Source organism: Mastomys coucha, unplaced genomic scaffold (genome assembly GCF_008632895.1).
Source record: "Mastomys coucha isolate ucsf_1 unplaced genomic scaffold, UCSF_Mcou_1 pScaffold18, whole genome shotgun sequence".
Classification (NCBI taxonomy): Eukaryota; Metazoa; Chordata; class Mammalia; order Rodentia; family Muridae; genus Mastomys; species Mastomys coucha.
Window position 1 is genome coordinate 52,308,623 of NW_022196900.1, and position 25,128 is coordinate 52,333,750.

The following is a 25,128-nucleotide window of genomic DNA, read 5'->3' on the forward strand; positions in this document are numbered from 1 at the left end:
GACTTAATATGTTAATTGTTAAATCTTTGAAAAGTGAATTACTTACTATTGTATGCACAGGCCTTGCTCCATTGCAGTTATATAACAATTATTATTATTTTTATTGAATATTTTCTTTATATACATTTCAAATGTTCTCCCCCTTTCTGGTTTCCCCTCTGAAATACTCAATATTCCTTTCCACCTCCCCCTGTTGAAAACCCACCCTCTCCTGATTCCTGGCCCTAGCATTCCCCTATACTGGGGCATACAGCCTTTACATGACAAAGGTTCTCTCTTCCTATTGAAGATCAACTAGGCCATCCTCTGCTACATATGCATCTGGAGCCACAAGTCACACCACGTGTACTATGTACTCTTTGGTTGGTGGTTTAGTCCCAGGGAGCTCTGGGGTACTGGTTAGTTCATATTGTTGATCCTCCTATGGGGCTGTAAACCCCTTCAGCTCCTTGGGTCTTTCTCTTAGCTGCTCCATTGGGGACCCTGTGCTCAGTCCAAGGGATGACTGTGAGCATCCACTTCAGTATTTGTCAGGCACTGGCAGAGCCTCTCAGGAGACCGCTATATCAGGGTCTTGTCATCAAGCACTTGTTAGTATCCACAATATTATTTGGGTTTGGTGCTTTTAAATGGGATGAATCCCCAGGTTGGGCAGTCTCTGCTCCACACTTTGTCTCAATAACTCCTTCCATGGGTATTTTGTTTGCCCTTCTAAGGATCAGAGTATGCATACTTTGGTTTTCCTTCTTCTTGAGTTTCATGTAGTTTGTGAATTGTATCTTGGGCATTATGAGCTTCTGGGCTAATATCCACTTATCAATGAGTGTATACCATGTGTGTTCTTTTGTGAGTGAGTTACCTCACTCAGGATAGTATCCTCCAGATCCATCCATTTGTCTAAGAAATTCATGAATTCATTGTTTTCATTAGCTAAGTAGCACTCCATTGTGTACCACATTTTGTACCACAGAAATGTACCACATTTTCTGTATCCATTCCTCTGTTGAGGGACATCTGGGTTCTTTCCAGCTTCTGGCTATTATAAATAAGGCTGCTATGAACATAGTGGACTATGTGTCCTTATTACATGTTGGAGCACCTTCTAGGTATATGCCCACAAGTGGTATTGCTGGGTCCTCAGGTAATACTATATCCAATTTTCTGAGAAACCACCAAACTGATTTCCACAGTGGTTGTACCAGGTTAAAATATCACCAGGAATAAAGGAGTTTTCCTATTTTCCACAACCTTGACAGCATCTGCTGTCACCTGAGTTTTTGATTGGAGTCATTCTGACTCCTGAGAGGTAGAATCTCAGGGTTGTTTTGATTTGCATTTCCCTGATGACTAAGGATGTAGAACATTTCTTAGGTGCTTCTCAGCCATTTGGTATTCCTCAGTTGAGAATTCTTTGTTTGGCTCTGTACCCCATTTTTTATTAGGTTTTCTGGAGTCTAACTTCTTGAGTTCTTTGTATATATTGGATATTAGCCCTCTATCGGATATAGGATTGGTAAAGATCTTTTCCCAATCTGTTGTTTGCTGTTTTGTCCTATTTACAGTGTCCTTTACCTTTCAGAAGCTTTGCAATTTTATGAGGTCCCATTTGTCAATTCTTGATCTTAGAGCATAAGCTATTGATGTTCTGTTCAGGAAATTTTCCCCTGTGCCCATGTGCTCAAGGTTCTTCCCCACTTTCTTTTCTATTAGTTTCAGTGTATCTGGTTTTATGTGGAGGTCCTTGATCCACTTAGACTTTAGCTTTGTGCAAGGAGATAAGAATGGATCAATTTGCATTCTTCTACATGCTAACCGCCAGTTGAGCCAGCACCTTTTGTTGAAAATGCTTTCTTTTTTCCACTGGATGCTTTTAGATCTTTTGTCAGTATTCAAGTGACTATAGGTGGGTGAGTTCATTTCTAGGTCTTCAGTTCTATTCCATTGATCTACCTAACTGCCACTGTACAAATACCATGCAGTTTTTTATTATTGTTGCTCTGTAGTATAGCTTGAGATCAGGGATGGTGATTTCACCAGAAATTCTTTTATTGTTGAGAATAGTTCTCACTATTCTAGGTTTTTGTAATTCCAAATGAATTTGCAAATTGTTCTTTCCAACTCGATGAAGAATTGAGTTGGAATTTTGATGGAGATTGCACTGAATCTGTAGATTTCTTCCAGCAAGATTGCCATATTTACTATATTAATCTTGCCAATCCATGAGCATGGGAGATCTTTCCATCTTCTGAGATCTTTGATTTCTTTCTTCAGAAACTTGATGTTCTTGTCATACAGATCTTTCACTTGCTTAGTTAAGGTCACACCAAGATATTTTATATTATTTGTGATTATTGTGAAGAGTGTTATTTCTCTAATTTCTTTCTTGGCCTGTTTATCCAGTGATTTGTTTGAGTTAATTTTATATCCAGCCACTTTGCTGAATTTGTTTAAAGGGTTTCAAAGTTCTTTGGTGGACTTTTTGGGGTCACTTAAGTATACCATCATCAGCAAATAGTGATAATTTTACTTCTTCCTTTCCAATTTGTATCCCTTTGATCTCCTTTTGTTGTCTAATTCCTCTGGGTAGGACTTCAAGTACTATATAAAATAGGTAGGGAGAGAGTGGCAGCCTTATCTAGTCCCTGGTTTTAGTGGGATTGCTTCAAGTTTCTCTCCATTTAGTTGGTTCCTGGCTAAGGGTTTGTTGTATATTGCCTTTACTTTTTATATTCCTTTTATAGGTATAGGCCTTGAATTCCTGATCTTTCCAAGACTTTTATCATGAAGGTGTGCTGGATTTTGTCAAATGCTTTCTAAGCATTTAATGGGATGATCTTATAATTTTTCATTGAGTTTGTTTATATAGTGGATTATGTTGATGGATTTCTATGCATTGAACCATCCTTGCATGTCTGGGATGAAGCCTACTTGATCATGATGGATGATCATCTTGATGTGTTCTCGGATTTACTTTGCGAGATTTTAATGGAGTATTGTTACTTCGATATTTATAAGGGAAATTGGTCTGAAGTTCTCTTTCTTTGTTGTGTCTTTGTGTGGTTTAGGTATCAGAATAATTGAGGCTTCATAAAATGAACTGGGTAGGTACATTTTATTTCTAATTTGTTTAATAGTTTGAGGTGTATTGATATTAGGTCATCTTTGAAGATCTGATAAAACTCTGCACTAAACCCATCTGGTCCTGGGCTTTTTTGGTTGGGAGACTATTAAGGACTGCTTCTGTTTCGTTAGAGGATATAGGAATATTTAGATAGTTTATCTGATCTTGATATAACTTTGGTACCTGATATCTGCCAAGAAAATTCTCCATTTCATCCAGATTTTCCAGTTTTATTGAATATAGCATTTTGTAGTAGGATTTGATGACTTTTTTTGGATTTCCTCAGTTTCTGTTGTTATGTCTCCCTTTTCATTTCTGATTTTGTTAATTAGGATACTGTCTCTTTGCCCTCTAGTTAGTTTGGCTAAGGGTTTATCTATTTTTGTTCATTTTCTCAATGGACCAGCTCCTGGTTTGGTTGATTCTTTGTATAGTTCTTTTTGTTTCCACTTGGTTGATTTCAGGCCTGAGTTTGATTATTTTCTGCCCTCTACTCCTCTTGGATGAATTTGCTTCTTTGTGTTCTAGAGCTTACAGATGTGCTGTCAAGCTGCTAGTGTATGCTCCAGTTTCTTTTTGGAGGCACTCAGAGCTATGTGTTTTCGTTTTAGGAATGATTACATTATGTTCCATGAGATTGGATAAGTTGTGGCTTCATTCTCATTAAACTCTAGAAATTAAAAGGTCTTTAATTTCTTTCTTTATTTCTTCCTTGACCAAGTTATCATTGAGTAGACTGTTGCTCAGCTTCCACTTGTATGTGTGCTTTCAACTGTTTTTGTTGGTATTTAAGACCAGCCTTAGTCCGTGGTGATCAGATTGGATGCATAGGATAATTTCAATCATTTTGTATCTGTTAAGGCCTGTTTTGTGACCAATTATATGGTCAGTTTTGCAGAAGGTACCACGCAGTGCTGAGAAGAAGGTATATCCTTTTGTTTTAGAATAAAATATTCTATAGATATTTGAAAATCCATTTGTTTAATAGCTTTTGTTAGTTTCACTGTGTTTCTGTTTAGTTTCTATCTCCATGATCTTTACATTGATGAGATTGGGGTAATGAAATCCCCCACTATTATTGTGTGTGGTGCAATGTGTGCTTTGAGCTTTAGTATAATTTTTTTTTTATGAATGTGGATTCCTTTGCATTTCTAGCATAGATGTTCAGAATTGACAGGTCATCTTGGTAGATTTTATCTTTGATAAGTATGAAGTGTCCCTCCTTATCTTTTTTGATAAATATAGGTTGAAAGTCGATTTTATTTGATATTAGAATCGTTACTTTAACTTGTTTCTTGGGGTCATTTGCTTGGAAAGTTGTTTTCCAGCCTTTTACTCTGAGGTAGGGTCTAGTTTTGATATTGAGATGTGTTTCCTGTATGCAGCAAATTTTTGGTCCTGTTTATATAACCAGTCTGTAAGTCTGTCTTTTTATTGGGGAATTGAGTCCATTGATATTAAGAGATATTAAGGAAAAGTAATTGTTTCTTCCTGTTGTTTCTTCCTGTTATTTTTATTGTTAGAGTTGTTTTGTTGTTCATGTGGCTATCTTCTTTTAGTATTAATGGAAAATTACTTTCTTGCTTTTTCTGGAGTTTAGTTTCCCTCCTTATGCTGGAGTTTTCCATTTATTCTCTTTTGAATGGCTGGATTTGTGGAAAGATACTGTGTAAATTTGGTTTTGTCATGGAATGTCTTGTTTTTTCCATCTATGGTAATTGATAGTTTTGCTGGGTATAGTAGCCTGGGCTGCCATTTGTGTCCTCTTAGGGTCTGTATGATATCAGCCCAGAATCATCTAGCTTTCATAGTTTCTGGTGAGAAGGCTGGTGTAATTCTGATAGGCCTGCCTTTATATGTTACTTGACCTTTTTCCCTTACTGCTTTTAATATTCTTTGTTTGTTTTGTGCATTTGATGTTTTGATTATTATGTGACAGGAGGAATTTTTTTTCTAGTCCAATCTATTTGGAGTTCTTTAGGCTTCTTTTATGTTCATGCTCATCACTTTCTTTACGTTAAGGAAGTTTTCTTCTATAATTTTGTTGAAGATATTTACTGGCCCTTTAAGTTGGAAATCGTTGCTCTCTTCTATACTGGTTATCCTTAGGTTTGTTCTTCTAATTGTGTCCTGGATTTCCTGAATGTTTTGGATTAGGAGCTTTTTGCATTTTCCATTTTCTTTGACTGTTTGTCAATGTTTTCTATGCTATCTTCTGCACTTGAGATTCTCTCTTCTATCCCTTGTATTCTGTTGGTGCATCTATGCTTGCATCTATGGATCCTGACTTCTTTCCTAGGTTTTCTCTCTCGAGAGTTGTCTTCCTTTGTGATTTTTTTATTGTCTCTATTTTCCATTTCCCTGGATGGTTTTGTTCAATTCCTTCACCTGTTTGGTTGTATTTTCATGTAACTCTATGAATTTTTTGTGTTTCCTCTTTAAAGGCTTCTAACAGTTTACCAGTGTTCTCCTATATTGCTTTAAGGAAGTTATTTATGTCCTTCTTAAAATCCTCTATCAGCATCATGAGATTTGTCTTTAAATCCAAATCTTGCTTTCCAGTGTGTTGGGGTATCTGGGACTTGCTGTGGAGGGAGTACTGGGTTCTGATGATGCCAAATAGTCTTGGTTTCTGTTGGTAAGATTCTTGTGTTTTCCTTTCACTATCTGGTAATCTCTAGTGTTAGATGTTCTTGTTGTCTCTGGTTGGAGGTTGTTCTTCTCTGGGCTTGTAAGCCTGTGTCAGCACTCCTGGGAGACCAGCTCTCTCCTGGTAGATCCTGTCTACAGGGCACTACAGAACAACTCCACCTTCTCCGTTCAGGTTGAGGCAGGAGGAACCCTGTCCCAGCTGCTCTGATGCTTCTGGGACCTGTGCATTCCTGGCTGGTCCTTCCTTAGACAGTCTCTAGAGAGAAAAATGAGCAATTATTATTGAATGATATTGTGGCTCCTTCTTCCAGTGGTATTACTGGGAGGCAGAGATGGACAGTTCTTTGAGAGTTCCAGCCTGGCCAAAACTACATGAGGTGGTCTAAAAATTAACCAAGAAAACAAGCATGCAATCATGAAATATTTGTTGAAATATGATATTAGTGAGTAAATTTGAGAGGAAATTTTATTTCAAACACTCTATTTAGTGCCTTGCTTGGGAAAAATAATCTCCCAGGTATTTGTAAGAGTAATTGACCCTTTCAAGCCAATTAATGTTTATATCCACTTGTAAGAATAGTCTTAGAATGTATATATGGTATGAGAACTAAATTTTGACAAAAAGTATTTATTTGAAGAGACAAAAACAATAACTGCAATTAACATTCTCTCTCCTCTCATAGCTGAACCAATAGGCACTCTGAACCAACTTGAACGATTAACATGATAAAATCTCTCAAAAATGGTGTTGCTAATCACTAAATGGATGAATGTAAATGTAATCCAGAAACATGATCAAAGAACTCTGTCTCTTAATAAAATATATAGAAATTGCAAAAATGAAAATATAAAATAACATTCATTGTTGGGAAATATTTTCTGAAGTTAACCTCTCATACAAATACTCTGTATATACTGAGAATGTAGTCTTCTAATTTAGACTCGATCTCTGTTTCTGGTGCTATTGAGATGTGAATTGCTAATATTTTCTGAAATCTTGTATCAGATTGTATCAGACATTGGCTCCATATTCAGGAGTTTTCACAGCCATCTACAGTGTTCTGTGAACACTATATTGCATTCTCAAAACAAAAGACTGATATTCCAGCCCATAATAAAAAAATCAATATATTAAATTTCAAGAATGCATAAAAAATATCGGCTGAAAATTTCTGAAAAAAAAAAGAAAGAAAAAACACTGAGGGAAACTAAACTGCTGTTGGTTTCTTACTGTCTGGTGCTTAAGGATACATGCAAGAAAGAATGTCTGATAGGTTTGGTCCGCAGCGGCGCGTCCACAGACACCAGATACAAGCAGCTCTGTGTTTTTGGAAGTTTAATTAGGGGAAGGGGGGGGGAGTGAGGACCGCGGCGTGTGAAGGGAGGGAGAGGAGAGAGGGAGAGAGAGAGAGATGGGGGGAAGTACCCATATATTTATATGTGTAGTGACGTAGTAATGTAGGTAAAGGTGGGAGCTGAACCCAATGAATTCTGGGAATATGGTCGCCGTTGCCCTGGTGACAGGTCTGTGGACCCGCCCACATATCTGTAGCAGGCAGGTTCTGGATGCTAACAATGTCTACTGGAGATTTTGAAAGCTGTGGGAAAGCATGGCCTTCTATTTGAAATAAAGTGATCTTAGTAAGTCTGGAGGATCTGAAAGGTAGTAAAGCTTACAACATACATACCAAGGCATTCATGTGCAAGTATCTGGGTGTGTGAAGAGACAAGCCTAAATTTACAACAACCACTACTTTTCCCCCTTCCACTCTGCATCTCCTAAAAGTACAGGATTATGAGCAGAAACTACTACCAGGCCAATCTTTTAACACTTTTGTACACAATTTAAGTAAATAAAAACATTTTAAAGCCAGAAATTGCTGAACAATTAAATACTGTACTTGTTCTGAAATCACAATCAACCTTTTTCAGTGAGTTATTTACTACTTATTAGGTAGCAGAAATAAGTGCAATATATTTTTGGTAAAATGGTTTTTAATACATGTTTAATTGAAAATTTAATTTTTCTGTTCATACAGTATGAAAAACACTTGTTAGACAAATTTTAGAAAACGCACACACAATTTAGAAATTGCTTTGGCTTTTGGGTTAATAATAATATGTGAAAAATCCTTAAATATGAATATGACTTAAATCAAAACTCTCTATAAATTTCAATGTATAGTAATAACTACACACACATATACACACACATATATCTGTACATATATTCCATTACAGTGTGATTCTGATATGAGATACATGTTGTATTCTGTTTCTCACTGTCACCTTTTAATTTCTCATAAATCACAGCAAGGAGCTTTTCAAATGTTTGTTTACTTGAGATTATAATACAATTTCAACATTTCTTTCTTTCCCTTATTCTCTTCAAGTCCACCCATATAATCTCCACTGGTCTACTTCAAATTCATTGTTTCCCTTTTTGCTAATTGTTTTCTTGTGCACAAATTGATGCATACACATAATATTCTTAAATATAATTTGTTTAAATGTTTTAAAGGGGTTACTACATTGAAGATGAAAGTTATCTGTTTGCTTTATTTTTAGGACTATGTGTATGCCCACTCCAAGATACTACATGAAATATCAAGTCAGTCACATACATTGTTTACAGAATCAATAGTTGCAAGTTTTGTAAAAGTATTCAGGTATTTGTCTCTTTCTGTAATTCACATCTCCAAAATATATGTCTGATGCACATTCCATGGGGTTGGAAAAGAGGAACTGTGTCTTAAGAAGGATGCAAGTAGACTAGGGAGAAGCTGGGAGGCAGTGGCACTCCTGCAGAGCAAAACACTTTCTACTCCTCTCTGCTGTCAGGAGATAAAAAAAAAAAAACAAGGGCTGCATGTATACCTTTTGCAAATTAAAATTTGCTTCATATGAAATGTTTATTAATGGTTTTTGTTTTCTTGTCCTGAGGCACATAGCTCTGTCTGTTTATGCCTTTCGTAAATGAGGTCTTTTTTTGCCATTATTTATTATTCGTTCTTGTCAGATTTTTAATTATATAATTAAGATGCAATTGGTCTTCCCTAATAAAAAAATTCATCAAATTGCTGTAATGTGCCTATTCTAAATTCATTCTGCATTTCTTAAATATAAAATAAAAATTAAAGATCCACAACTGTATGACATATAACATATTTTCCTCAAGGATAAGTTTAATTTGTTCAATAAATTAAAGTTTATACAATACCTGTGGAAACATATAAAAAATCCTCTAAATTCATCAATGACATTACCAAGGATTATGTTTGAAATACAGAATTTTAGGAAAACATGATTGTGGACAAGCATGCTGGGGGCGAGCCCCCCGGGAGCGGGGAGCTTCTTTCTTGTTGGTTCCTCTTGAAGCAGTGGAGGGGAAGATATTTGTCTTAAGAGATATTTAGGGCTGCTGTATAATAATTAAAAGTTTACTTATCTAAGTGTAAGTTACTCTGCTATTGTAGCTGACCTGCCGTCTGTGTTCCTCTGAGGCCAGAGACTGCAGTCTTTGGCACTTAGCCCTTCATCCGAAAACAGCAAGGGATTAAGTAAAGTAGCCTTTGTTCTATCTCAGCAGGAACTGCTTGGCTCTAACTTTCAGCCTGCTAATTTCAGGAAGAAAAGGGGCCACCTTTAAGAGTGATTTTAGTGTTCATTTCTAAATTATAAAAAGTTTCCTATGAAAGCTTTCTATGGAAAAGAAGAAAAACTGAGTGGAAACAGGGATAAAGAAAAAAATTCTCCTCTTTTTGTCCTTAGTACTTATACATCTTTCAGAATATGTTATCACATTGTAAAAGTTCATCACAAGTTCACACATAAAATCAAATCATAAGTTGAACTAGAAGTTTACAACAGAGAATTGTCTATATGCATATTTATTAGGAGTATTTATCTGGCTAAACATTCATCACCTGTCATAGCTCCACAGGTTCATCAAGAGCTAAAACCATAACTACCTTATTAGTGATTTTTTTTAACAGAACACAGTCAATATTTTATCTTCTGCCCTAGCACCTATAATAAGTCATTAATTCCCATTTTATGACCTTTGTCTAATGGTTTTCGGTTTTGGTTTTCCAGCCTCTTAGAATGTACTCTGAGTAGTAGAAAATCTGGTTACTATTTAGAAGCAATTAACTGGTGACACAATGGGAGACTGGCAGAGTTCTCATTGCAGTTTTGATTATCAGAAAAGGACCTAACAGCAGTCCACTATTAAAGAGCTTAATAAATACTGATAAATTTTAGGAATTTTTAAAGGATCATCATTAAAGATTAAGAAGTCAACATAGCATCAGTATATCTTTGTAGTTCTGCAGAGATCTGCTCAAAAGGGGTGGGCTAATACCTAGGCATTGTCATATATAATAATAGCAGGAAAAGATTATTAATAGCAGGAATCTTTTCTAAAATGATTTTCTCCTGGGCCTTGTCTATCGACCTTTGTTGTAGATTTTAATCTAAGGCAAAGTCATCTCAGAAAGATCACCTGCTAGTTACCTTGTCCTATAATGGCTTCTGACACCGGCAAGTAGGTTTTCCTATTTTATTTGATGAAAACAGAAATATGGAGAAAGACTAATATAGAATTTGGCAAATATTGAATTTTCTTTGAGATAACAAAACTGAAACCTTGAAATTATATGTCATCTTTCTCAGGTATTCATTGTCTTGGTATAAATGTTAATGATGATTTGCCTGCTGTAATTGTCATTTCAGGAACTTATTGCTGGATAAGCTCACTCCTTTTGAGTTTTGACTACCTGGTTCAGCTCAGCTTTTCTAGTTCAAACTCCTCTCCAAGTAGATTGACTTAAAATGGCTTCTGATATTCTGTCTCCTTCTTATTCTTGGCCTCATTCTGCCTTTACCTGTGACCTGTCTCTTTAAAATTGTCCTAAAAAAATCTACTCTCTTGTTTTCTCTTCCCTGCCCTCTTAGGTCCCTTCTTTTTCTTGTGCTGTTCTAGTGAGAGTTGGGTGTATCCTATCTCTGACTCATTCTGTTAAATCTTTCTGTGATTTGTCACTTTGTATGCCACTCAATTAGATGTCACTCTCAAACATGGCTGCTTCCTTCCACAAACCAGACCTACCTTCATTATGAGGAATTAAAAGTGTATACTGAGTGTAGATCTGCATTCCATTCAGACCTTACTTCACTTGAGGCCTTACTTCACTTGTCTGCCTTCCAGCTGTATCATATTGACCTAGAGGTCTTTGGATGTGAGACTTTACCAGAGCATCCATTCTGCTAGACCATAATTGCTATACACCTATGATCTCCCTGTGACTTATCATGCCAGGCCAATTCAGTGCTATTTAATTTATATCAAATGAACAAATTAGTAGATTTCATTAGGTAAATTTCATAATGAGTTTAGCTTATTGATTCTTCTTACCCTACTTCTCTTTATCCACCTATGCCCCTTGTATCCTTCCACCCCAGGGAGCATCTCTTTTCCTCTCATGATACAGGTGATTTATCTACTACATGTACCCTTCATCAAACTTTTATTCATTGTTTTAAAACATCTATCTTCGTATACTTTGTGTAACACATTGCTTTCCCTAGTAGTAATATCCATAGAGAAGCTACCCAGAACTTTAAGATAATGATCAGAAATTAATAAATGTAAGCATTTATAGCAAATTCGATGATTATCTTAATTTTTCTACCAAAGCAGTTTTCTTTTGAATAAATACTGGTTTACTTGAATCTGTATTCCATAAGAGCAAAGTACGCAATTGATATAGTTCCACCATAGATACATCCTCAAATCAGATAATATAAAAATGGCTCAGTCAACAATGATTTTATCATATCTTTTAAATTTTCAAGGTCAACTCTTTTTTTTTTAATTTCTGAGAGAATAATACCTTAGTCTTATTCTCCTTTCCCCAATGATGTAAGCTAAGCTTTTCTTTGCAAATTCCCTTTGTGTTTCTTCTTGTGCCTGAGTTGTATCTTGTAACCAAATTTGTGTCCTTTTCCCCGCTTCCAAGTGAATAAGCCTGATGCACACACATGCTAGAATAAAGCATTCCCAGGGCTCTCTGTGGAGAATCTGCTGACACCTGAAGTGGCTTCTATTGGAATTTGTTTTTGGCTGATCTTTGCATGACCTTTGAAATCCTGGCATCTGACCTGCTTTAGCTTGGACTCCATGGCTATAAGCCTGCCTTCTGCAGGGACTTTCTCCTCTCCATCTCAAATTTTCTGCCTTAACCCTCTGGAAGCCAAAATGTGGGAAGATAACTCATTTCTAGACCTCTTTGTCAGCCTTCACCTTCAGAGAGACAACATATGGGAAAATACAAAGATAAACACCTTTTCTTACTGGCTAGTTTTGTCCTAATAAACCTAACATACGGAGAACTATCCTCTCCAAAGGAGAAGAATTGGATAAAATACAAGATATCAGGCACTGGGGCATCTTTGATACTTGGAAATAAAAGGAAACTCAGCCAAAAAACTATTACTTAATGAATTATTTCTTTTCTTACCAAACTCTTTTTTTATTTTTTAAAACCTATAAATTTAAGGTAGGGTACATGTTGAGGATATGCCAGAGACCTGGGATAGGAGAGGTGCCCAAAAATCACTGTGGCTCACCTTAGCTGTTACTCACAGCATTGGAGATATGGAACGTGAAGAGGTCACCTCCTGTAGCTAGCCATGAACTCCAGTGGAGTGAAACGACACCAACCTGCCCAGAAAATTTTGACCAAAAATTTATTCTGTCAATGAATTATTCTTAAGGAGGAAGAGATATATTGATAGGGAGACAGATAAAAGTATTAAAAATGCCCCTGTCGTAAAATTAAATATAGTATTTTATTGTACATTCTTTTACATTTTGATGCATCATTTGAGTCTGGCTTTGGTTATTGACAGAAGTGCCAGCAAAAGATATGGAGTCCTTACAGGGCTTTTGCCCAACTGGAAAAGAGAAACATTATCTTTTAATTCTGACTGTGCTCTGGAAATTTGTGACACTATTTTGTGGACTTAATGGGATTGGAGATGATTGAAATAAACACTGAAAAGTTGGTAGCAGCTTAACCAAATTCTGACTAATTTATATGTCCTGTGTGATTTGCCCACCACAAATTTAAACTCCTTATTTGCTCGTTTTTAAAATCCTTGTAGATACTGCTTACCAAATTTGTTAGAACCCTAAAAAGCAAAGCAAAAGCAAGTAGAGAGACATTCTTCATTTTGTATCTTTAATTTATAGAGAGGAATTCCCTGAGTAGTTTTCTCTAGCCACTAGCATGGTTAATTGAATGAAAACATTGTTTTCATGATCTTTGATACCATGTGTTGGCTCAAATTAAAGTATAGAAGATTGTAGTCACAGAATTTTTCTTTGCAAATGCTTTCAGGAAGTTTGGATGCACTAAAGAAAGCCCTCGTCAGAGTTACTATCAGTATCCAAGGATTGAAATTATTACTTGGTAATATCAAGATTCATTGTTAAGCAAAAGAACAAAAGTTCATATGAACACACACATTAACAAATATTTACAAGAAACACACTGAGTTCAAGATAGAAGACGTGCTTCGGAAAACTACTAGATGAGATGATTGTAAGAACCTTAGTTAAAATATATATTTTAAAAATATATTATGTTAAAATATATTTTAAAATAATTTAAAAAGAGGAATCTTGTATTTACAGTTTCATAACACATGTAAAGTTCTAAGATCAATTTGAGTTTATATAATCACTGATAGCCTATTAACTGAATTTGGTCAATAGGAAAAATGTGATCCTGGCCCTACAAAGTGATTGCCCTGATGAATTCATCTTTTTTGTTTAGTAACACTTTAATCTCTTAAAGTTAGAATAAAGCAGAAAGAAGAGGAGGTAGTGCATTGTATTTTAATATGTATCCCTATTGGCCACGACAGTTCAGAAATGAGCTGAGGGGCTCTACTGTATTCATAGTTCTGAGGGGATCTACTTTTAGAACACAGATCTTCACTAAACAAAACCACCTATTCCAAAATCAGCAAGTACGAGGAACGGTATCTACTCACAGAGGCCAAGTACAAGGAACGGTATCTACTCACAGAGGCCAAGTACCAGGAATGGTATCTACTCACAGAGGCCAAGTACCAGGATTTGCTCTAAATATTCTCTCTACCTAGAAGGAACAGACTCACGCCTTGGGAAATGGACAGAAGAAATGAAGGGAAATGGTAACACAAGCGCCATTTCCATGGCGGTGCACATGACACGTACTCTTCATAAGGTTGTGTCTGTTCCATAGACAGAATAGATATGTTTTAGAAGCTAAGTTCTCCAAGCAAGAACATACTCTGACTTTATAGCCATTTACAGCTAATCTTAAGTGACGAAGCTTGTGCCTTCAGTTAAAAACAACCACAAAAACAACCATAATAACAACAACATCATCTAAATTCTTAGTGAGTCTGTGGATATTTTGTGAAAATTGAGAAGTGCAAATACATATTCCATTAATATTCTTCTAATAATACAACAACATCACATCTTTCATGATTATTTTACTACTGTTGGTACTCTAAAACATATCAGATACATATCAGCCTATGAGGATCAACACATGAATAGAAAAATTCTAGAATCGCGTTTTCCTCGGGTGAATTCCACAGCTCTAAGATAGGCTTCTGTGATGTCTTTGTCCTTCCATATTTGTGTTCAAGAGTAGAAAAAAGGCACTCTGATCTTAAATCATCAAATATTCCACAGAGATCAGTCTCTTTGAAAATGGCTACCTCATAACTTCTTTCAGTACTTCTAAGTAATTGCAAATTCTTATGGCTATACTTTATCCATGTTCTTAATTATCTAATTATATATCTCTAATTATCCAATTATAAAAACATGTGCATGCAGATATATAAATATAACTTTTGAGATTATAATACAATTACTAATTTTATATTCCAAAATTTATTTGTACAAACATAATCTAGGCAATTTAAATAACATAGTTTCATATTAAAACATACCTTTTGACAGTTAAGAGTTTGGCAGCAAAAATACAATAGTTTAAGAAAGTTCCAGTTTAAAAAATCATATTTTAAAATTTTTATTATGAACTGTGCATGAATTAAAATACTAATAATTATTTGCTTGCTTGAATAGTCATAAACTTTAAATCTAATGTGTAACTTTATGATACAACTGCTTTTATTTGAAAATCAAGTCATTTTTAGCATTAAAAATAGGCAATAATGTTTTAAATAAAAAATCATGCCAGTGGTTGTAAGGAATTAATTGTAATGTTTAGAATAAATCAGTAGGACTCTTTTTGTGTGTGTGTAATTTTGAAAATGCATCCTGAAAGAGTATGGACATTTGTATGCAAGCACATGCATTCTCTTTTTATGCAAATCTCAAAGATGCATTAATTTCCCTGAACATTTAATTGACATTATACATTGCAATGAGGGATTTGTTCAGAATCACATTTGTATGAAAGCAAAGGTTCCTGTCAAGCTGAACACACTGAAAAGCTGAGCAAGAAAAATTGCAACAAGCAGTTCAGTATACCTTAAAGGAGAGCATGTTTTCCAATGGTGATTATGATGTGTGATGGTTCATACGTGCAAGCAAACATTGCCACAGAGATAACTGGGATCTTCTGAAGCCTAGACACTGGAGTTTTATTCCCAACTACCCACTGTGTGTACAGTGGAGTAGAGAGTGTTTTCCAGGCTTTTTGTTTGTGTTGGTTCAAAGAGCAGAAAGCCACTATCTCTGCCCACGTCCTGCTTTTGGCATTTCCTGTAGAGTGTTTGTGGTACTCATCTAACAAGAATGGAACATAGGTGCAGAGAACCTCTGAGCATTGCCTGAAAACACAATCTTTCCTTTGATGTTTACTGAATCAGCTCTAATGCTTATTACTAGGAACCATAGGAGATAAAATAAACAGACAAAAACAACAACAAATAAAAATGAATTGATATCAAACAAAAAGGACAAAATTTACCACTTCCTTTAATTCTAAAACTCATATTGAATTTCCTCAAGGAAATTATCCAGGCTCTGGTAAGACCCTTATACAATAGTCCATACTTTGTACAAAATAAGAATCTCTCTAATTTATCCTAATTGCATATTCTAAATTCAGCATGAAATTCTGGTTCTACTCTATCCCATACCCATGGATTTTTTGAACACTGTTCTTCATCATTTGGAGTAGACATTGAGGCCATAATCTTGATTGTTGTATAAATATAAAATATACTTTTATAATCATAAATTACATAAATATAAAATATAATATTTATTTAAATAACTATAAAATATAAAGAATAATGCTATTATAATACATCTTACTTGATGGGTGAGACATGTCAAAGGCAAAGAGAATAATCAGCAGACTGTGTTAACTCTGTGATCAAGCCCAAGAGGACAAAGCCCTATTAAAGAATAACAACCTAGGATCTAGGGCTGGATCACTTTGGGTTGGAATCCTGGCTTTGATACACACTAGCCAAGTGATTTCAGGAAACTTACTTAACTTTCAGCAAAACAGGAATTAAAATTAGAACTTACAACATAACATGTTGGAAAGGAATGGTGTAATATACTCAGAAGACTGCTTCACATTACACAAAGCACAATGTAAGACTTTATTTTTAAATATAAGACATAATTTAATAACTATAATTAAGTAGCTAGAGATCATAATATCTTTTTTATTTAAATGTGTGTACTATTCTGAAGTAAATGTTTATGATATCTCATATTGAAATATTAATATTTTGTACATAATACAAATCTGTAATATATATGTCTTCATAAGCATCCTATATAAAATCTGTATGTAAATGTAATACAAGCCAATGGCATGTGTTCATACTGATAATTATATGTGTTTGTATATAGATAAATACCTTAAAGTAAATAAAGTATCTATAGAGAATTTAAGGTATATATCACTCGATGTGTGGGTTTGACTTTTTAACTGCATGTCCTCACATAGTATGCATTTACTTATTCTGTCCATCCACAGAATGCTTATGACATTCATTCATATTCATATTGGTGTATTTACTGCATTTACTCACTCTGTTAAGTCTTTTGGTACCTGGTTATTCCATGCTTTGCTGACAAGTAAGGGATGAATATACTCTTATGAAGACAATGCTACTATGAAAAGACTTTATGTGTCTTCTTATGATACAAAGTTTCTGTTGGCCTTAGAATCCTAGGAATCTAACACTTAAAACTTAAACCTGTACTCAGAATACGTATCTACTACACTTTCTTATGCAGAATAGCAAATCAATTTTTAAGTCTTCCTGTCTTTATCAAAACTTGGCATGTGTCATTTTTAGAGTTCATAGTTTTGGGAATATCATAACGTGAAATGAGTTTTCATTTTACATATTTTGAAATGTATTAGCCTTGTGAAATTAAATATTTTAATTAGTATTTAGTGTTCTCAAATTTTCTTTTCTGTGAATATTAGCACACAAATTTAAAAGGTATTCTTTTTGCCTTGATTTCTTGAAATGTTCTCTAGGTAAATCTCTGTATATTGTCAATATTCTATATATTAATAGTCTACAATAGTACTTGGTATATTAATCAATTGCTAGTAAATACTTTATCTTATGTGTCAAGCAGTTTTTACTGATAATATACAACTTTTACATGTTAGCATAACCATAAATGTTATTAATTTATAACTGAAGTGCTGAATATTTTTCTGATGAATACAAACCACATTCTAAAGTGATGAAAAACATTAGTGAAGTATACATATAACATAATTCTCATTGAAAATAAACATGGAAAACTTTATAGTGAAAACCCAGTCCACATGTTAGCAATATACTTACATAACAGGAAAGTTTTCAACTGATTTTTACTTTGTTATTCACAATAATTCTATTAAGATACAACATCTCTGCCAAGCATGTTGCAAGGGACAACGGAAATTGAAAAATTCATGGGTCAACATAGGGCACAGATAGATAAACCTAATAGACTAAATGAGATTGTGAACATAGAAAACAATTGAACGTGAGCACACTCTGCACGCTGCTACCTTCCTTTTACCTGGATTCCCAGAGGGAGTCATAATTACTGAAGATCCTCCACTGATTAAAATGGCAATCCTTTTCAAATCAGCATGCAAAGCCTGGCACACACCCTTAATCCAGGGAATTCAAGTGCCTTGATGAATAACATTCTCTGATTGTATTGAAAGGGGAGAAGGGAGGACAGATGAGAGCGGGATGGGGACTAACCTGGAAACACAGGGCAATTATCAAACAGCAAGCTGCCTCTCCATGAGCGAGCATTTTGTGGCAGCACACTAGGCTTCTGCAGCTGGGATCTCTTTCACTCTAGCAAGCTGAGGTCTTTCCTTCTGATTAGGTCGCCTCTCTTGAGGATAGTAATTCCTAGTGTCACAACAAGACAGAAGCAGTAATAAAGCAATGGTAACAACAAAGCCTCTGGGGACTGACGTGCTTTCATGTCTGCAGGTTGTAAGATTTTGTAAATTGCCTCCACTTTGTTCATGTGCAAAGACAGACTAAGTTTCTTTTCAAAGTGAAGCTTTCATCTCTAAGCTGGTGCCACTAAACAGTGGTAGATATTTCTTCATTGGTCACATTGCAAAATGCAATTGTCAATATTCTTTAACTATTCAACTTTGAACTGTCTCTTTGGAAGGCTAATAGGACATAGTTGCAAACAAAGCTAATAGTTGCTTTAGCAGTTAGGGTTAATTCAAGGTGAGCACTGTGAACACAGTGTTGGGAGCCTAGACAGTAAATATGTCTTCATAATTTGAGCCCCGTTTTTATGAAGCGAAGGTTTAAGAGTATGTTAATGTATTTTATGTAGAGGGTGCATGTGTAATTCTTATGGCATCTCACAGGTATCCAAACTTTGCTTCAAGTTCTCAGTTGCCTTTTTTTTTTCTCACTTTGTTTGTTTCATCACCAACACATCTCCTGAGAGTTATCCTTCAAGTTCAGCTCAGTAGTGACAATGTCTGTCCTGTCCCACCCTTGGTGGTCAGGAAAGCAAAGACTGAGGGTATTTCTTTTGTAGAGAAACAGACAGATATCTGAGAAATATCAGCAAGCAAGCTGGGGGCTGGTAAGAGGGTTCTAGCAATGTTCCTTTATTAATCCTCTCTAATTTCCTTCTCGCATGGTAACTATACATCATTCTCTCTGTATGGCTCCAAGAAGATCCTTTCTTTCCCAGTGTGCAATGTAATGTCAATAAAGGAGGGATTTGTGATTTGTGCATTTTAAATATTTGAATATTTACCTTGAGTAATATGGTTAAGACTCTATATCTGACTAAAAATCTTTAAATATTAGTTACCATGTCTATAGAAACAAGAGAAAATGGACTATTTTATCTGAAATCTGCTACCTAATATTTTTATTTGGTATAAAATGTATTACTTGGTCTTGGGAGATTCTTCAATATTTTCATTTAATACAAAGTGGAATTTTTAACCCAATCGCCCTTGGTTCCCTCTTAACATCCCGTAAAGGCCCCCACACCACACATGAGTACACAAAGATCTTTGTGCCAATGAAGACTTAACCATAGATACTGATAAGACAAATAGAATCTATAAGTGCTATAGTAACATATTTTTTGTTTTTATTGCTAGTATGTAGTTCAAACCTTTTTCCACAATAGTTTCAAAAAAGTGTTTCAAATATAGATACAGGATTTCTGTATTTTTTTCACCTTAACTTAAATATTTAAAATAAAAACAAAGTAAAGTTTATTGCATATGACTCTGGAGAGATTCTATATAATTTATTTTAGTATATGAATCAAGTAATTATTTTCAATTGAGCCACTAATTGTGAATTTTAACATAAATAGAGTAAAATGCCATTAGTATCTAATTTATCCTAATAGCTCATGTCAGTATACTGATACTCATTATTATAATTATCAATGTTATATGATACATGTACAGAAATATTTAAGTGCATATGTGAACTTTAATATTACTGATTTTAATGAAGTTTCAGTTTAAACTAAGAGTTATTAAAAGAAAAATCTCAGAACAAATTGTACACACTCCACCTCCAAAGTACATGACTGTCTGTGTTCAAGCCTATGGCAACAACATTTTTTTGGGAGGCGTAATCAACAGGTCAATATATCTAGGAACATGTGGCCACACTAGTTTTCTTATTTTTATTTGTATTTTGAGACAAGTTCTCACTATGCAGTCATACCAAATCTGGCACTTACTCTGTAGATCAGGCTTACTTTGAACTCACAAAGAGCTCCAATCCTCTGCCTCCCATGTGCTGAGATTAAAATTTGCCTCAACCTTCCTAGCTACTAGTTCTGTTTTTAACAAGTTTTTCTGATTATAGAAGTATCTGGATTCTTTTTTTTTTTGCCTACACAGGTGATTTATAAGTCCTATTTGTAAGCTATAAATTCTGAGTATAAATAAGTACTTTTTTTAGAGACGTGGTCCTAAGATTCCATGATTGTATCCTGGACAATACCACCAGACCTACTATGCATTTTGAGTACAGATTGGCAAATCGAAATCAAGAGGCTGACCTTTCTCCGAAATGCTATTTTTTTTCAATTAGATTAGTTTACTACTACAAGATAATGGTTGTTATAAGAGCTCACATATTCTGATATTCTCATGTTAGCTCTGCAAATGGCACCAGGCTTGCAGATATAAAAGAACAACTCCTTTAAGGTAATTCACTCAAGAGTTGAAAAGTAAGGAGTATTGCTATGGAATATTAAAAATGAAACTGATTTTTTTTTAGCTAAGTAATTTGATTACTAGACATACTAATCAATAGAACTTACAAAATGCATTGAATAACCTGTGGTCGATGATATAGTAAGCACATTCAGTCAATGATAAAGATGTACAAGACGGCAGGCAAAAATATGTTTAAAAAAATCTTAAAATAGGCATATTGAAGTTATTTTGTTACCATTGAACAAATAAGTAAAAACCTCAAGGTGAACAGTATTTCTATATGAGGTTAAGGAATTTTTGACCTTAGTAAAGACAGCTACACAGATTATTTAATTTCAAAGAATCTCAGAGAAGCCTTTAAAATTAAATCTAAGTATAAACTGGCAGATTCGTGTAGATAACAGTTCCAACAGTTATAGTGAGTCTTCGGGGCAATGAAATAGTGTAATCAGGAATAGATACTTTCTACTCAAACATGGTCTGCTGACAAACAATACGACACTAACTGAGAATTTGTCAGAAATACAAAATCTCGTGTTTACTGTATTATGACAAAATAAGAATTTGGGGTATTTTTTTGGCTTGGTTTTGTTTATTTTAATAATATTTTTATTTTTATTTTCCCTCCTATTAAACATTGAATCTCTTCCCTTACAATGAAATAATACAATTTTCCTTCTCTTCATTCCTTCCAGATCTTTCCTACCTTCTCTCTCACTCAGTTCCATGCCTCTTCTGCTTCTCATTTAAAAAGAACAGGCTTCTAAGAGATAACAAGAAAATATAACAAAATGAAGCATGGTAAGTTAAAACAAAATCACTATATTGAAGTTAGACAAAACAAGCCAACAGAAAAATAAGAGTTTGTAAAAGAGACACAAGATTCAGAGACTCATTTTTGCACACATTCAGGAAGTCCATCAAAGTTCTAAACTGAAAGCAATAGTATATATGCTGAGGAAGGGCCTGGTGCAGACCTGTAGATCCTGTGACCTGTTTCTTTGGCCTGCCAAGATGGCTTGTTACCATGGTATGCCTGCTGGTGTTGGAGTCTGAGACCTTGGGATGAGTTGGGGGAAGAAAGTTTGAAAGATATCTTTTTGATCAGTTGAGTATGGTGTCAGAAAGGAAAGGGATTCCACGGCAGGTTTTCTACTACAAAATTGCCATGAAACTGGGGGTGATTGTATCTAGAAGAGAAGAGGTGTGTTTTTTCTGTCAGCCTACTTGTTGCCCTGGCAAGAGTGGGTAGGGTTGGGTTAACAATTGGTGCCTGCTGAAGTGTGGAGCTTGAACAAATCAACAAGGCTGGCGAGGAAAGTTTGAAGGGGAAGACTGGGACTCACAGGAGACAGGGACAGGTGAACAGGGAAGGCTGCCACAGGTGGTTTACTGCAGAGCTGGGTATGGGAGTGGGGAGTGGAACTGAGGGAACAGAGAGTAGAGATGATCTGCTGGCAGGATAACTGATGAGGGTATGGCAGGTGTGATATGGGTGAGCAGAGTGGTACATGCTTGAGTTAGGGTCTGGGATAAAGAGATAAGTGGGAGGAGGAAGGTAATAGGTAATGAAAGGATGGTGTGTGAGATTCACAGGAGATTTTGAAGAGGTTGCCAGGGAGTAGGCTACAGCTGGTACTCTGGACAGATCTAGGGATGAGTCTTAGGGATCATATTTGGAGGGGGAGGAGTGAATTGTAAAGGTCTTCAATTGGCTTACCTGTTTCCCTGGCCTGACTGTCAGGTGTGTTTCCAGTGAATACCTGCTGGTGTTGGAGGCTGGGATTATGGGATGAATTTGGGGAAGGAAGATTAGGAGAGAAGAACCTTTTGATCCTTATAGATGAGGTCAGAGAGAGAAGAGAAGACCACAGCAGGTTCTGTGCTACAGAAACCAGGGGAGTTGGATTTGGAAGAGAAAGAAGGAGAGATATTGATCTACAGTCAGCTGACGGGGTCTCTTTTGCAGAAGGGTTGTGAAGAAAGTAAGTTTGCTTTAAGAATGTGGCCTTGATATGTCCATCACATACCAGTTGGTAGTCTCTCCCATGAATATATGGGCAGCACAAATTGTAATCAGTGAGGTACACACACACACACACACACACATACACACCACAAATATATGCAAAAAAATCTTGAAATTGAGAGGCACAGTGGCAGTGTGTCTCATGAAGGAGTTAGTCTAAGAAGACAGGAGTGAGCACAATAAAAACATCCTGTGTGCTTGCATGAAATTCTCAAAGAACTTCTGCCACGAAAATATCCAGAGCAGACCAGGCTTCCTTTTTCTCCAGAAAGATATTTTCTCTTACTCGCTGATACCAAAGTATGAAAACTCAGTAAGAAGATGGTATCCCAGGTAAAACCTCTGCTCTATTCTGCTCTGCTCCTCACAGCTGGGATGATGCGTATCTGAATTTTACATTTGGAAGTTTTCTTTGACAGAACAAAGCATCTATAGGAACTCACCCACTCTTTCATTGTTAAACCCTCGTTCCTCAGACAACACTAAAAAAATTGTCTTGAGGAAACAAAATGTAGTCATTTTCATAAAGGAGAAGAGAGTACTTCATTTGTAAAACTCCCTGATTAAATACTAGAAGGTTATTTGTCCCTTGTCATTTATGCCATCTTGTTTCTGGATTTAAAACAAATTATTTCCCCCATGATAATACAAACAGATACTGATTTTTTTTGCAGCTTTTATTGAATATCACAAAACCATGAACCCTTTTATAGCACATCTCTTAATGTATAATAGACTCCAATTTTGTCATTATTCACTTATTACTTTCTTGACTCAGAAAACAGCAAATGTGCTTTATTTGTGTGCAACATTCTGCTAAGCACAACACCTGACCCATAGTAAATAGTTAATAGTCTTATTGATTAATAAATAAAAGAGAACAAGATAAAGAATAAGTAATTTTTCTAAGTCCCACAGAAAAAAATTATTTGTAATTCTAAATTACACTTTTAATGTCTACAGTGGTTTTACCCTGCCTGGCTGCATCTTAAACCAGTTCACCTATGCATATGAAGCACTTATACTAGTGCTATTTAAAGCTTCCCAAGTACAATGTTTCACTGCAGCTGAGAGTCACTCTATTCCTTGTACTCTTTTAAGATACTATTATACAATCTTCCAGTGTAGAAAATAGCATTTGAAGGAGTCAAACATTAGTTTGAAGGAAAAGGCTAGGATTAAAATTCCTTTTATTATAAAACACAACCTAGAGAATATACAATTGTAACCCCCAAAGGATGCAATTATTTTGTTGTGTAGGATATTAAAGATATAATGATAATCTCTCTGTGCTGCTTAACTGAAAGATCACATGGGCCCAGTGCCTGGAGACATAACTCAAACTTGCAACATTCTTCCAACTTATACTACCAATGAAATAGAACAACAACTTTTACTAGCATTTCCTGCTAACAGAGCTCTATCCTAATCACATGGGAGTTTGGTTTGTTCAGATTAATTAGTATTGTCTTTCCTAGATGCATTATAGTATTAATAAGTACTTTAAATGTGTCTCTCCTTATACTCTTATGAAACAGATAGACCCTAGAAATGATGCCATTCAAGAGTAAATACGAAAGGTAATCATTCCTTGTCCTTCAATTTGGGACAACATTGTATCTTCCCTTGTTCCTTTGTGAATTTTTGTTCTTTTGTGGAATGTTTCTTTTTATTTATTTATTTTATTCTACTCTCTTACAATACTCTCCTACAATACATTGCAACCATAGTTTCCCGTCCATCCACTCTTCCCGGTGTCCCTTCTCCTCTTTCTCAGACCCATCTCTCCTTTGTTTCCATTCAGTAAAGAGCAGACTTCTCCAGGATATCAGCCAAAGGATGTCTAACAAGTTCAGTAAGACTAGACACAAACCCTCACGTCAGTGCTGAGTTAGGCAACCCAATAAGAGGTAAAGGGGCCCCAAAGTAGGCAAAAAGTCAGAGACACCTCTCTTCCCCTATTAGGAATGCCACAAAATACCAAGCTAATAATCATATCATAACATATTGGAAGGGACCTACTACATACCCACTGCTTCAATCTATGTGGGCTCCTGTGAGCTCTGCTTACTTGATTCTATGGGCAGCATTCTTCTGGTGGCATTGACCATTCTGACTCCCACAATTTTTTGCCTTCTTCCTCAGGATTCCATGAGCTCAAGAGAAGGAATAGAATGGAGATTTCCAGTTGGAGTCCTTTTTGTATCTAATGTTTGGCTGTGGTTCTTTGCATCTGCTCCCATCACCTACTGGAGGAAACCTCTCTGATGACAAGGAGGCTAGGAATCTATATATAAGTCAGGAGAATATCATTGGAAATCATTTTGTTGTTGTTTTTTTTTCTATGTTAGGTCTCCAGACTGTCCAGTCTACAGTTCCATGAGTTCTCTTTCCTTACATGTACCTCAAATTGGATCAGTCATTGGTTTGTCATTCCCACAACATCTGTACCTTCAATGACCCTTACATGTAACAGGCTGGATAGATACTAAGTCAAAGGTTTTGTGGCTGGGTTTGTGTTCCAGTCCACCACTGAAAAGTGACTATAGAAGATGGCTGTTTTAAGACCTGTA

General features: G+C 35.6%; 1 long non-coding RNA gene across 1 annotated transcript; it reads left to right on the plus strand.

The window, feature by feature from the left end:
- Positions 1-13,828: 13,828 nt before the first annotated feature.
- Positions 13,829-24,796, plus strand: LOC116095438. Its single transcript, XR_004120592.1, has 3 exons — positions 13,829-14,049; positions 21,222-21,327; positions 24,701-24,796. It is a non-coding gene; the product is annotated as an uncharacterized LOC116095438 (long non-coding RNA).
- The last annotated feature ends 332 nt before the right edge of the window (positions 24,797-25,128 follow it).